Raw genomic sequence first — 12,594 nt, forward strand, 5'->3', positions numbered from 1 at the left:
ATTTTTAAATCCCTTTCAGCTATCTAAGCCAGTGACTTTATGATATTAGGAATTTACTCAGCTTTTGCCAGGTGAACTGTCTATCTTTAAGGCAGTCCTGGCTGCAGAGTCCCTGAGCTACCTAATCAAACTGCCCACTACCAATCCAAATCTTCAAGTTTTAATATCACATGTGAGAATAAGGCTGACTTTTCTCACCCTTTTATTGATACACACAAAATGTCTTAGAAAAGAATAGCCATAAATATGGGAAATGTTTTATATGCATATTATGGAATATTATATAGCTATTTACAATAATAAATTAGATGTGTGTGCATGTATGTGTGTATGGGTTTTTATGAACAAGAATCTATTTTTTCTTTGTCAATTTCTAGTTTGACTTTTTGCAATAAGCATTATTTCTTTGTAACTAAAATAATCTGAAAATGAAATAATAACCTTAACCTCTCAAGAAAATGTATTTTCACACCCTCTCCACAAAATACAGACCATCCCTCATTTTCCTCCTCTGACATTATGCCTCTTACCCTCTACTCCATAGAGAATCACTACTTCCATACAGTCTTCACCAGCTAAGCAGATTTTTATAGAGGTTTATTTCATATTAGCAAAATAAAATGTGTCCCCCCCATTTTTCCAAATAGCATACTTTTATTATGCTGTTGCATACGCTTTTTCAAAAACCACCCTAGAGACCGACTACTGCCCCAGTCTCCACAGAAAGCCCTCCTTGGTAGTAAACCTCCACTCTAGGAGAGCAATTTATGACATTTTATGTTGTTGGCAAGGTACCACTGGCATCACGTGTGCGTTCATATGTTTCAAAAGAAAATCTCTTTAATGTTTTTAGAAGAATGTTAAACTATCCTATTTAATGTTTGACCCAGAGAGAAAATCTGGGAATGTTATTGCTATCCAAATCAAATCCGTTTGTGGTTCATGGAACAAAAGAGAGAAGGAGAAAACAGAACAAAAGAAAAGCAGCCCATCAGATTTTTTTTTCAATAAAATTTGATATGTTGAAATCTGCAAGGAAATTAGGGGGACTTTGAGTTATCGGAGTGTTAGGATGTCAAAGCTAAATGAGAAGTTAGAAAGCATTGAATTCAACACCTCTGTTTTACAAATAAAGAAACTGAAGTCCAAAGAGGTGAGGTTTTTGCCTAAGGTCACATGACAAGGTGGAAGGAGAGCTGGAATTATGTCCTCCATCTCCCACCTCCCAGTACAGAGGTAAACATATGCAGAGGCTTCGGATGCAGATAAATCTGATTTGGGGTCTTGGTTTCTCCATTTAGTTAGGTGTATGACATTTTGATTCCTCATGTGTAAAAATGTGAATATAATAATACCTACCTCATGGGATTGTTGTAAAAATTAAATGAAATAGTGCATACATATGGCTTAGTACAATGCTTGGGGCATAGGGAGTACTCATAAAACATTAGGCTTCGTATCTATTCAAATGCTCTGTCCACTGTTTGTATTAGCTTTGCATTTCAGTGATTAGATCTATTTCCAGTGCATTTTATCCTGTTCTTATATTCATGAGGCAAAACAAGGCCATCCAAAACTGTCCTCTTACATCAATATCCTGTTCTTCCCTTGTTTTTCATGGCCCAGAAATTCTCAGTCTTTATCTGAAAAATCCTACTGTATAGCTGCCAAGTCACTTCTGTCTTAGAACAAAACAAATATAACAGGGTCTTTGTGGCTTAGGCCATAATAGCAGGCTGTCTAGATAGCCTTCTTATCCAAATCATCTCTGAACTGCCACTCTTTAGTCTAGAAATGGCCAAGCAAAATGAATGTTAGTAAGTGTGTAAAAGTGTAATCTCTAACATGGCAACTACTACTACCTGTATGTAGTTAAATAAATTAAAATTAAATAATATTAAATTTTAAGTTCTTCTGTCATAATACATATTCTCCAACTTCCAAGGCTTGTTTACCATTCAATAACTCTTTAACTCAACTTTCCAGAATTTCTATTCAGTAAGCCCTGACCATATAGAAAAATGGAAATATTCGTGGAGAGTTGTTTTCTCTATTATTTAGAAAAATTCTACATGTATTACAGAAATACATGCCCTTTATAAAAAAAAAAACAGTACAGAAGTATATGTAATAAAACACTAAGTTTTTCTTTGCCACTTCCTCCATTTCCATGCCTTTCCCAGAGACAATAATTACTAAAAATAGTTGTTTATTCTTTTAGAAATTTTTTTTTACCATTACATATATATGAATTTCTCATACACAAATGGAATCATAACAAATACATTTTTCTACAACTTGAGTTTTGTAACTAAGTATTAGAATTTAGAATCTTTCTATGCCATTCCATTTTATCTATCCCAATCTTTTAATTAATATACAATATTATAGTGTATATATATAATATGTATTTATAATGTATTATACATCAATAATATATAAATATACATAAAATAAATATATAATATACAAATATAATTTATATATTATATATCATAATTATATATAGTTACATAGTCATATAGAAAACATATAAATATAAAATACATTATAAGTATTATAATTATATATTATCATTTAAATTATATAATTATAATACTTTACAACTATATATATTTAACCATTCTTCTATTCATGAACATTTAAATTTCCAATTGGTCATTAATATACAAAATGCTGGCAAGGAACTTTCTTGTTCATGTAACTTTGTGTGTGAATATGTTTGTGAATGTTTTCTATAGGACTAATTTCTAATTGTGGAATTGCTGAAGGATAAAGCAATTAAATAGATTCTGCTAATATGGCAGAATTAGGGGAAATAGGTGGTGAGGAGGATTCTGAGAAGATGGCTAAAGGGAAAACACCAAAAATCTGTCTTACCATTGGGACAATTATACTAGCATAAACTGTCTAATGTAACTATTTTGGAATTCAAGTGTATTGAAGAATTGTAACTTTTAGGAGAAGACTTGGACAATAAATGACAATTAATTTCCATCAGTTTCTTCTCTTAGCTCAGAGATTATTTGAATAAATAATGGCCAAAAACTTCCCAAGTTTGATGAAAGACATGAATATAAACATCTAAGAATTTCAGTAAACTCTAGAGAGAATGAACTAAAAGACACTCACATCTGGATAAAAGACAAAGACAAAGAGAATCTTGGAAGCAGCAAAAGAGAAGCAATTCTTCATATAAGGAGTCCTCCATAAGAAAACCACCAGATTTCTCATCAAAAATTTTCGTGGCTAGAAGGCAGTGGACTGATATATTAATAGTGCTAAATTAAAAAAAAAAACAAAACTGTCAATCAAGAATCCTTTATCTGGCTAAACTGTCTTTTAAAAGTGAGAAAGAAATTAAGATGTTCCCAGACAAATAAAAGATAAGAGAGTTTATTACCTTTAGACTTGCCATGCAAATAATGCTAAATGGAGTCCTGCAGGTTGAAGTAAAAGGACACTACACAGTAACTCAAAGTCATATGAAGAAATAAAGATCTCAATAAAAGTAAATACGTAGGCAATTATAAAAGCTAATATTATTGTAAAAATGGTTTGTAACTACACTTTCTGTTTTAAATATATGATTTAAGAGACTGATACATTAAAAAATTACTAGTCTAAAAGCAAGTATTATTGTAACTTTGGTTAATACTCCATATTTTATTTTCTATATAATCTAAAAACTAATCTATTACAAAAATAATTATTAGCTTATGTTTTTGAAAGCACAATGCATGAAGATGTAATTTTGTGGCATCAATAACTGGAAGAAGTGAGGACAGAGTTATATAGGAGCAGAGCTTTTATGTTATTGAAGTTAAGTTGCTATAAATTCAAATTAGAGTGTTATAAATTTAGGATGTTAATGCACTCTCTATAGTAACCACAAAGGAGATAGTTATAGAATATATACAAAAAGAAAGAGAAGGGAATTAAAATGTTTCGCTACAGAAAAATCATCTAAATACTAAAAGAAGACAGTAATGTGGGAAATGAACAAAGCATATAGGAAATAACAAAATGACAAAAGTCCTTCCTTATCAATCATTAATTTAAATGTAAATAAACTCAACTCGCCAATTAAAAAACAGATTGGTAGGCTGGACTTTTAAAAAATGATCCAAGTATATATTGTCTACATGAAATTCTCTTTAGATCCAAAGCTACAAATGGGTTGAAAGTGAAAAGATGGATAATGATATTCTTGAAAACAGTAACGAAAAGAGAGTAGAAAAGGCTATACTAATATCAGAAAAATAGAATTTATCAAAAAAGATTATAAGAGACAAAGAAAGAGAATAAAAGTTTTAATATAGATATAATGATTATAATCATTTACATGCCTAATAACAGACTATCAAAATATATGAAGCAAAAATTGACAAAATTAAAGAAATAAACATAATAGTTGGAGACTTCAATACCCCACTCTCAATAATGGATGGAACAACCGGACAGAAATAAATCTAGTGCTGGAACAACACAACAGTCCAAGTAGATCTAACAGGCGCATGAAGAAGGCTCTTCCCAGCCACGAAAGCATACACATTATTCTCATGTACACTAGGACATTCTCCAGGATAGACCATATGTGAGGGCATAAATTAAGTTTAAATATTTTAAAAGACAGATATCATACAACATTTTTTCTCAGACCACAATGGGATAGAGTTAGAAATCAATAAGAGAAATAAAACTGGAAAATTCACAAATTTGTGCAAATTACACAACACACTCTTAACCAATGTAGCAAAGAAGAAATCACAAGGGAAATTAGAAAATACCTAAAGATGAATAAAACTAAAAACGAGATACAAAAACTTAAGAGTCACCGTGAGGAAAGTACTAAGGGGGAAATTTATACCTACAAACATACATTAAGAACAAGAGAGATCATAAATTAACAATCTAACTTTACAGCTTAAGGAACTAGAAAAAGAACAGATTAAATCCAAAGCAAGCAAAGGGAAAGAAATGATAAAGATTAAAATAGAGATAGAGAAGAGAAAAACAATCAACAGAATTACAAGTCAGTTCTTCAAAAAGATCAACAAAACTAACAAGTCTTTAGCTAGACTGACTCAAGAAAACCAGACAACCCAAATTACTAAAACCAGAAACAAAAATGAGGACATTATTAATGATTCTACCAACAACAACAACAAAAAGGATTATAAGAGAATGCTATAAACAATTTTATGTCAACAACTGGATAACTTAAATGAAATGGATAAATTCCTAGAAACACAAAATCTGCCAAGATTGAATCATGAAGAAATAAAAAATCTAATAGACCTAGTAAGGAGATTGAATCAGTAATCAAAAATCTCCCAACAAAGAAAAATCCTGGACCTCATAGTTTCACTGGTAAATTCTACTAAACATTTAAAGAATTAACATCATTCCTTTTCAAACTTTTCCGAAAAAATGAAGAAGTGGGAATACCTTCAAACTTATTTTATGAGGCCAGCATTACCCAAAACCAAAGTCAGACAAAGGCACTACAAAAAAAATCTACAGACCAATATTCCTGATAAACAGATATGCGAAAATCTTCAACAAAATGCTAGCACACCAAATTCAATAGTTCATTAATAGGATCACTGTGATCAAGTAGGATTTAACCCTGGGATGCAAAGATGGTTCAACATGAAAACAGAACAATGTAATATGCCACATAAACAGAATGAAGGACAAAAACTTCATCATCATCTCAGTTGATGTAGGAAAATCATTTGGCAACATTCAACGTGCTTTCATGATAAAAAAATAAACAATCGACAAAATAGGAATATACCCAGGATATACAAAGAACGCGTAAAACTTACACACACCATTTTGAAACTGGGCAAAAGATTTAAATAGACATTTCTCCAAAGAAGATACAAATGGCCAATAAGCACAGGAAAAGATGCTGAACATCATTCACCATTAGGGAGAGGCAAATCAAAACCACAATAAGATACCACCTCACACCTACTGGAATAGTTACTATCACAAACATAAATGAACAACTGTAGGTGTGGATGAGGAGAAAATGGAACCCTTGAGTACTGGTGGTATATATGGTGGTTATATACTAGTGGTAATTTAAAATGGTATAGCTGCTATGGAAAACGGCATCATGGTTCCTCAAAAAATCAAAAACAGTTTTAAGTGATCCAGCAATTCCACTTCTGTGCATATATTCAAAAGAACTGAAAGCAGGGTCTCCAAGTGATATATGTGCACCTATGTTCGCAGCAGTATTATTTACAGTAGCTAAAATGTGGAAGCAACCAAAGTGTCCATCTACGTATGAATGGATAAACAAAATGTGGTATATACATACAATGGAATATTATCCAGTAATAAAAGGTAATCCTGATACATGCTACAACATGGATGAACCTCGAAGACATTATGTTAAGTGAAGTCAGTCAGTCACGAAAAGACAAAAACCTTATGATTCTACTTTGGTGAGGCATCTAGAATAGTCAAAATCAAAGCCAGAAAGAATGGTGGTTGCCTGGGGAGGGGAAAGTGGGATATTTTGTTCAATGGATATAGAGATGAAAAGAGTTCTGGAGATGGACGGTGGTGATGGCTGTACCAGTATAAAGGAACTTAATACCACTGAATTGTACACTTAAAAAGTGTTAAGATGGTAACATTTATTTTATATGTATTTTACCATATTTAATGTTATTTTCATGAAAATATTTAATGTTATTTTCACGGGAATCATGGTTACCAGAGATCACTCAATTAACCCGCTGTGTTGTCCCAACTTCCAGAATTCGTCGCATATACTAGAGACTTCCAGTTACCAGTGGCACTTGCCCTTTCTGGATGTCCTGAAAGCCACTGACTTGAATTGCTATGGGCGGGAGTCTTTTCTGATTTAGTATTCTAGTCTTTCCTTCCATACCCAACGATTACTGGACATCGATTAGTTTCTAAATAGTGAATTTAGTCAGGGGTGAAGAAAAGCCAGCACAGATGCCCTTCAGGTATATTAAAGGATTAAATAACTAGCAACAAAGACCTTAGAGGCATAATTAAGAAAATTTAAATTTACTGAGCAACAATGAACACCAACAGTTGCTTGTTTTCTTCCCAACCCTCTTACATTCTCTTCTATTTCACAAAGAAACTAAGACTCAGACTTCTTGGTGAATATTATCAACAGATCAACTTTCTCTTATAAGCCTGTGTTAATGGCTCTATCTTAGTTAATTATAAGCAGAAACTCCCCATCTTATGCACCTTTAAATTCTTCTCAGCAATAGTCATAGTACCTAGCACATACTGTCTTCACTGCATATTTTTTAAAGGAACAAATGTGCTAATAGGACACATATGATGCATCCTCATTATCTTTCTGATTTGGTTTGAGATGTTTAAGTATAAATTATTTGGTTTTCTAAAATTCACTTGGCAGGGCTGAAGGTTTCCTGGGCTACCTTCTTATTTTTGCTTCCGTCACAGCAGAGAAAAAAGATAATAAATTGTTGCAGCTCTTTTCTTTAGATAACCAAGAAGCTGGGGTACTTAAACTGCCATTTCACCTTTTCTCCAGTTATGGTTAATTTTTATGCATTTTATTGTAAATTCGAATGTGCAAGAGAAAAATGCTGTACTTTTTTTAATCTGCTTTTCATTTCGATCAGCTTCTCAAACACCTGGAGGACTAATGTGGACCACCCAGAGGAACGCCATCTGAAACCTACCAGCAGCTTATGGTAGTGCAAGATCAATGGCTGACACTATAGACCTGAGTTATTATTATTCCATCTCTGCCATTACCTGGCTGTGACACTGAACAGGTCACTTAACCTCCCTGTACCTCTCTTTCCTTGCTTAAAAATAATACATTTTTAAAACTTTGTACTTTAAAAAATATAAAATGTAATAAAAGTACAAAGCATTGTTACAAACAAGCTTTTATAAAGTGGAGCCTTGCAAATTAAACAAAATCTTATGGATTCTTGGGACCACCCACATTGCCATCTGCAAACAAAAAGAGAAGTTCTTTGGGTTTTGTTGTTGTTGTTGCTGCTGCATTCTTTGGCAAAGGAGACAACTTGTTTAGCCTCTAGACCCAAAATAGATACAACAATAGTAGCAGCATCCTCCATTTGGCAATCAACTATCCACATCTATAAAATATCTCATACCTCCAATGGCCGATAGTTAAATTCTCATACTAAAAATCCACTTGCTTGTTTTCCCCTACTTACCTCAGATTGTATGCTAAGCATATGGGACAGCAGATCTGAGTGTTTAAATAATTTGGTGAAGTAGAATTTTTAGAACAAATATCACTCTCCCCCAAAATAAGAAGGCCTCATGGCTATTATAATCTTGCAGGAATGCTCCTTAAGCAATTAACTTTATAGATATTGCCATATGGCACATTTCCTTATCCTCAGCCTTCTTGAGAATATCTGAAAGAACAGATTCCTTAGGTTGATGTCTTTGGTTTGCAAATGATGAAAATCCAACTTAAAGGAACTTAAGCATAAAAGGGAATTTGTTGACTTGATTGTGAATCCCAGGACTCATTTTGGCACTAGCTTATTTCTGTGACATAAATACTTCCCCATAATCAAGTTCCGGCTACCAATGTGACATTATTGAATGTGGAGTTGGGAAGAAAGGAACACAATTGGCCTCTGAGAACGGTGCAAGCCAATTCCAGCACACTTCTGCCTATGTGCTAGGCATGGTGCCATGTGCCAAAGCTACTGAGTTAAGTAAAGCATGGTCCCTCTCCTACACAGGGAATAAGAAGGGAAGAAGGGAGCTCTTAACATTTATTTCAACATTCGTTAAGAATTTACCAGATGGCAGGCACTCAATTCCATTCTCTACTTGTTATAAGAGCTTAGACTCCGAATCCAGACTACCTGAGTTCCAACACCAGAACTATATTTTTTAATGTTTAATTCTGAGCAAGTTACTTAACTTTTTCTGTGTCTCAATTCCCTAATCTACAGAAAGGAGATAGTAGTAACAGCTGCCTCAAAGTTGTTTTGGAAATGAAATGAATTGATACATGTAAAGTATTAAAAGTAATTTCTCATTAGTGGTGAGTACTCATCAAGGGTTTATTGTTGGTACATTTTTATTGTCATTTTCTAATCCTAACAAAAGTCCTATGATTGATGTGCATTATTATCTCCAATGAAGAAACTGAGAGGTTAAACGGGTTGCCTAAACACAAACATAATACAGTTAAGCTGGTATTTGATCCTGAGTCTGTATAATTCCAAGTCTCATACGTGTTCTGCATACCACACTAATAACAACAGCACTATTTATCACATACCCATTTTGAACCAAAAGCTTTAAATACATTTTCTAATGTAGTCTTCATAACAGTACAATGATCGGGGTTTTCTATATTCATTTTACAGATAAGAAAACTGAGTGTCAGAGGGGTTAATTTTTAAAGCCATACAGCCAGCTGGGATTTGAAGCCAATCTGGAATAGAAATGTACCCTTAATTACTTTGCTAAATGACCCACAACTATTTTTATCATTATCTGGAGCCATGTTTCTTCATTTTACCCTGAGACAGAGTGTGGAATGTGGGTAATGTGGAATGTGCCATATGAGAGAAAGGAATCCAATGCATAACAGCAACAGAATGAAGGGAGAGATATTTATTTGTTCTTCTTATTGAGGGGTCAGAATGCTGCATAGAGGAGGTCTTGTTGGATGAATTTTAACAGGCTGATGGAGTGGGGAGTGCACTTCTTACAGAGGAAACTAACTGAACAACAGCAAAAAGGCTTGAGTATATGCCTACGTCTGGTGGGTAGCAAGCAGACTAGATAGTATGATGGGATGGGCGGTTAAAGATGGAAAGTCAGCCTTGACTACAAGGAGTTTTTCCGAGCACCAAACTAAGAATTTGGTCTTAATTCTTTGGCATTAAGGAGTCCCTGAAATTTTTTGAGAAGAGGAATTTTGTGAACTGGCCTGTATTTTGGAAAACAAGGCTTTGAAGCAATATGTAGGATAGACTGGACGGAAGGAGTCCAGAGCCAAGAAGATGAGTTATATGTTATTGCAATAGTTTATGCAAGAGATTATGAAAGCCAGAATTAGGGTGGAGTTGGAGAGTTAGGGAAGATGCAGAAAAACTTAGAAATATCATTAAAAGGATCATGCCCACTAATGAAAAAAGTAACTGCGTACGTAAGCTACTGGTGGCAGGCACATCAGTGACCAGACTTTAATTCAACACACCTTTATCAAGCACTTACTAGAAGACAGGTGTTTTATTAGGCACTGACTGGAATATAAAGATAAATATAAAAACAGCTTCTATACAAAAGCTCTTTTAGTGCTTACTATTTGCCACATACTATACCAAGCATTTTATGTGCATTATCTAAATTAATCCTCACAACAACCCTATGTAGTAGTTACTATTATTTTCTCCAGTTTACAAATGAGGACACCAAAAGTCAGAGGCAAAACAACTTGCGAAAAGTCACACAGAGAGTGACAAATCCTACAGTATATTCCTAGTACCTAGCATAACACACAAATGATCACATTAACATAGGCCAAGACACTGCTCTCTACCCTGGCCAGCTGTGGTGGCTTCTTAGCTGGCCTTCTGTGCGTCTATTCCTCCTTTACCCATCTCTTCTTTACTCTTCAGCCAGAATAATAACTTCAAAAACAAACACAAGTCACTTCCCTTCTTAAAACCTTTCTGTGGTTTCCCACTGCATTTAGAATACAATCCCAAGTCCTTTCCTGGGGCCACCCAGCCCTGTGTAATTGACCCTAACCACTGCTCCTGCCCATCACATTCCACTTGCTCCTTGGCCATCATAGTACAATATCACACACCTTCTTGTGGGCTCTGGAATATTCTAAGCACTTTTCTGCCTCAGGGCCTTTGCAAATGCTATTCCCTCTACCTGGTATCATCTCCTCCTTTATCAGCTAAATCCTTACGTATACTTTTTGTTTTTGTGTGTGTTTACCTGTTTGTTATCGGAAGCACCATGCTGAACCATTCTGGAGCCGGAGGCAAAAGGAAAAGTTTAGTAATATTGATCTTGACATTATTTAATGTTTATAATGAAATCTTTACTTTTTAAAAATATTGCACTATTATTAATCTTGATTACTGAGCTTTTTGGCATCCCCTTAAAATCTGCACCAGAGGCAAGTACCTCATACTCCTCTTCACCCTTGTCCCTGCCTTAGTTATCTGTCTCTCCCACTGAGAGCTTTGCAGGGACAGGGGCCACATCTGTTTTGTTCACTAATGTATCCACTGTGTGCTGCAGAGTGAGGGCATAGAAAAAGCAACAAATCAAATTTGTTGAATGTCTTAATGAACATTCAAATGTATCATCTCATTTCATCATCATAGTAACTTTGTGTTTGGATATTCTCTCCTATTTATAGATGAAGAAACTGATTTTAAAGATGCTAAATACCCTTTAGTAGGTACACAGTTAATTAATATACAGCAGAGCTAGAATTGGATTCCAAGCTTCTGACTTTAGATCCAAAGCTTTCTCAGTTCACCAGTCTCCATCCTGAGGTAAAGCCAAATAAAGGCCAAACACATTTATCAGGGCTGTTGCAGAAAGAGGTTCTAGATTATATGAGAAGCCGGACTAGCTGACTAACAAGTTCTCTTCAAATACTTAATATGCCTTTAATTCTATGATGATAATCTTATCATACAGCACGGAATAGAACTTGTAACCTTAGTGAATTCATTTGCGAAGCAGGAATAATAGTACCCATCTAACTGACTTCCTGTGAGCATTAACTAAAATGGAATATGTCAGTTGCCAAATACAGCATTTGCCATATAAGATATATCACTGTTATTAAATTGTTGCTACTGCTACTAATCGACTTAGGTAAGAGTAAGAACCCTGGAGTCTGACAGTGAAATACCTTCTCCTTCCCTCTACTTCCACGAAAATGCCAGTTTTCTGGTGGAAAGAAGAGAATAAGACTCACTATCTCACTTCTATACTTGCCTTCCTGATGGGAAGCAAGTCATTCAATCCTGTTTTGAAGTTAAGAGTCTTAGGCTCTGAAGTAGAATCAGAAACAAGATCTCCTGGTTGTCACCTGACACTACTGCCTCCTTGCATTCTTAGGTGGAACTAATTCCCAGTAGCCTCCCACTAAGTATTCTTTCCTGGCCCTTCTCATCTAATCAGCACGAGGACCTGGCACTTGGGGGGAACAGGGAGGAGGCTCCATCTTACAGAGATGGTCTCTCCAGTACAAGCATCGTTATCTATAAAACATGTCCACGAGGAGAGAGGGGAGAAGAACCATGTTTTATCTCCCGACAGTAAAGTCAGGATGAGTGTTTCATGGGAGAGGGTATGGTTTCAATCAGCTGGGGCTGCACGTGGGAGCCTCCTGGCTCCTCTCCTTCACCTTTTCTTATGCCAGAATCTTACTCCAAAAAGGCTGAACCAGGCCAGTGATAGAATTATATCCAGTGCAATGCTTGCCCCTGGGGTCAACTTCATAACCTCTAGAATGGTGTGGGTCTCGTAGCAGACACCCAATAAACAAATGTTGAGTGACTGATAAAACCT

The sequence above is a fragment of the Pteropus medius genome, unplaced genomic scaffold (assembly GCF_902729225.1).
Source record: "Pteropus medius unplaced genomic scaffold, Ma_sr-lr_union100, whole genome shotgun sequence".
Taxonomy (NCBI): domain Eukaryota; kingdom Metazoa; phylum Chordata; class Mammalia; order Chiroptera; family Pteropodidae; genus Pteropus; species Pteropus medius.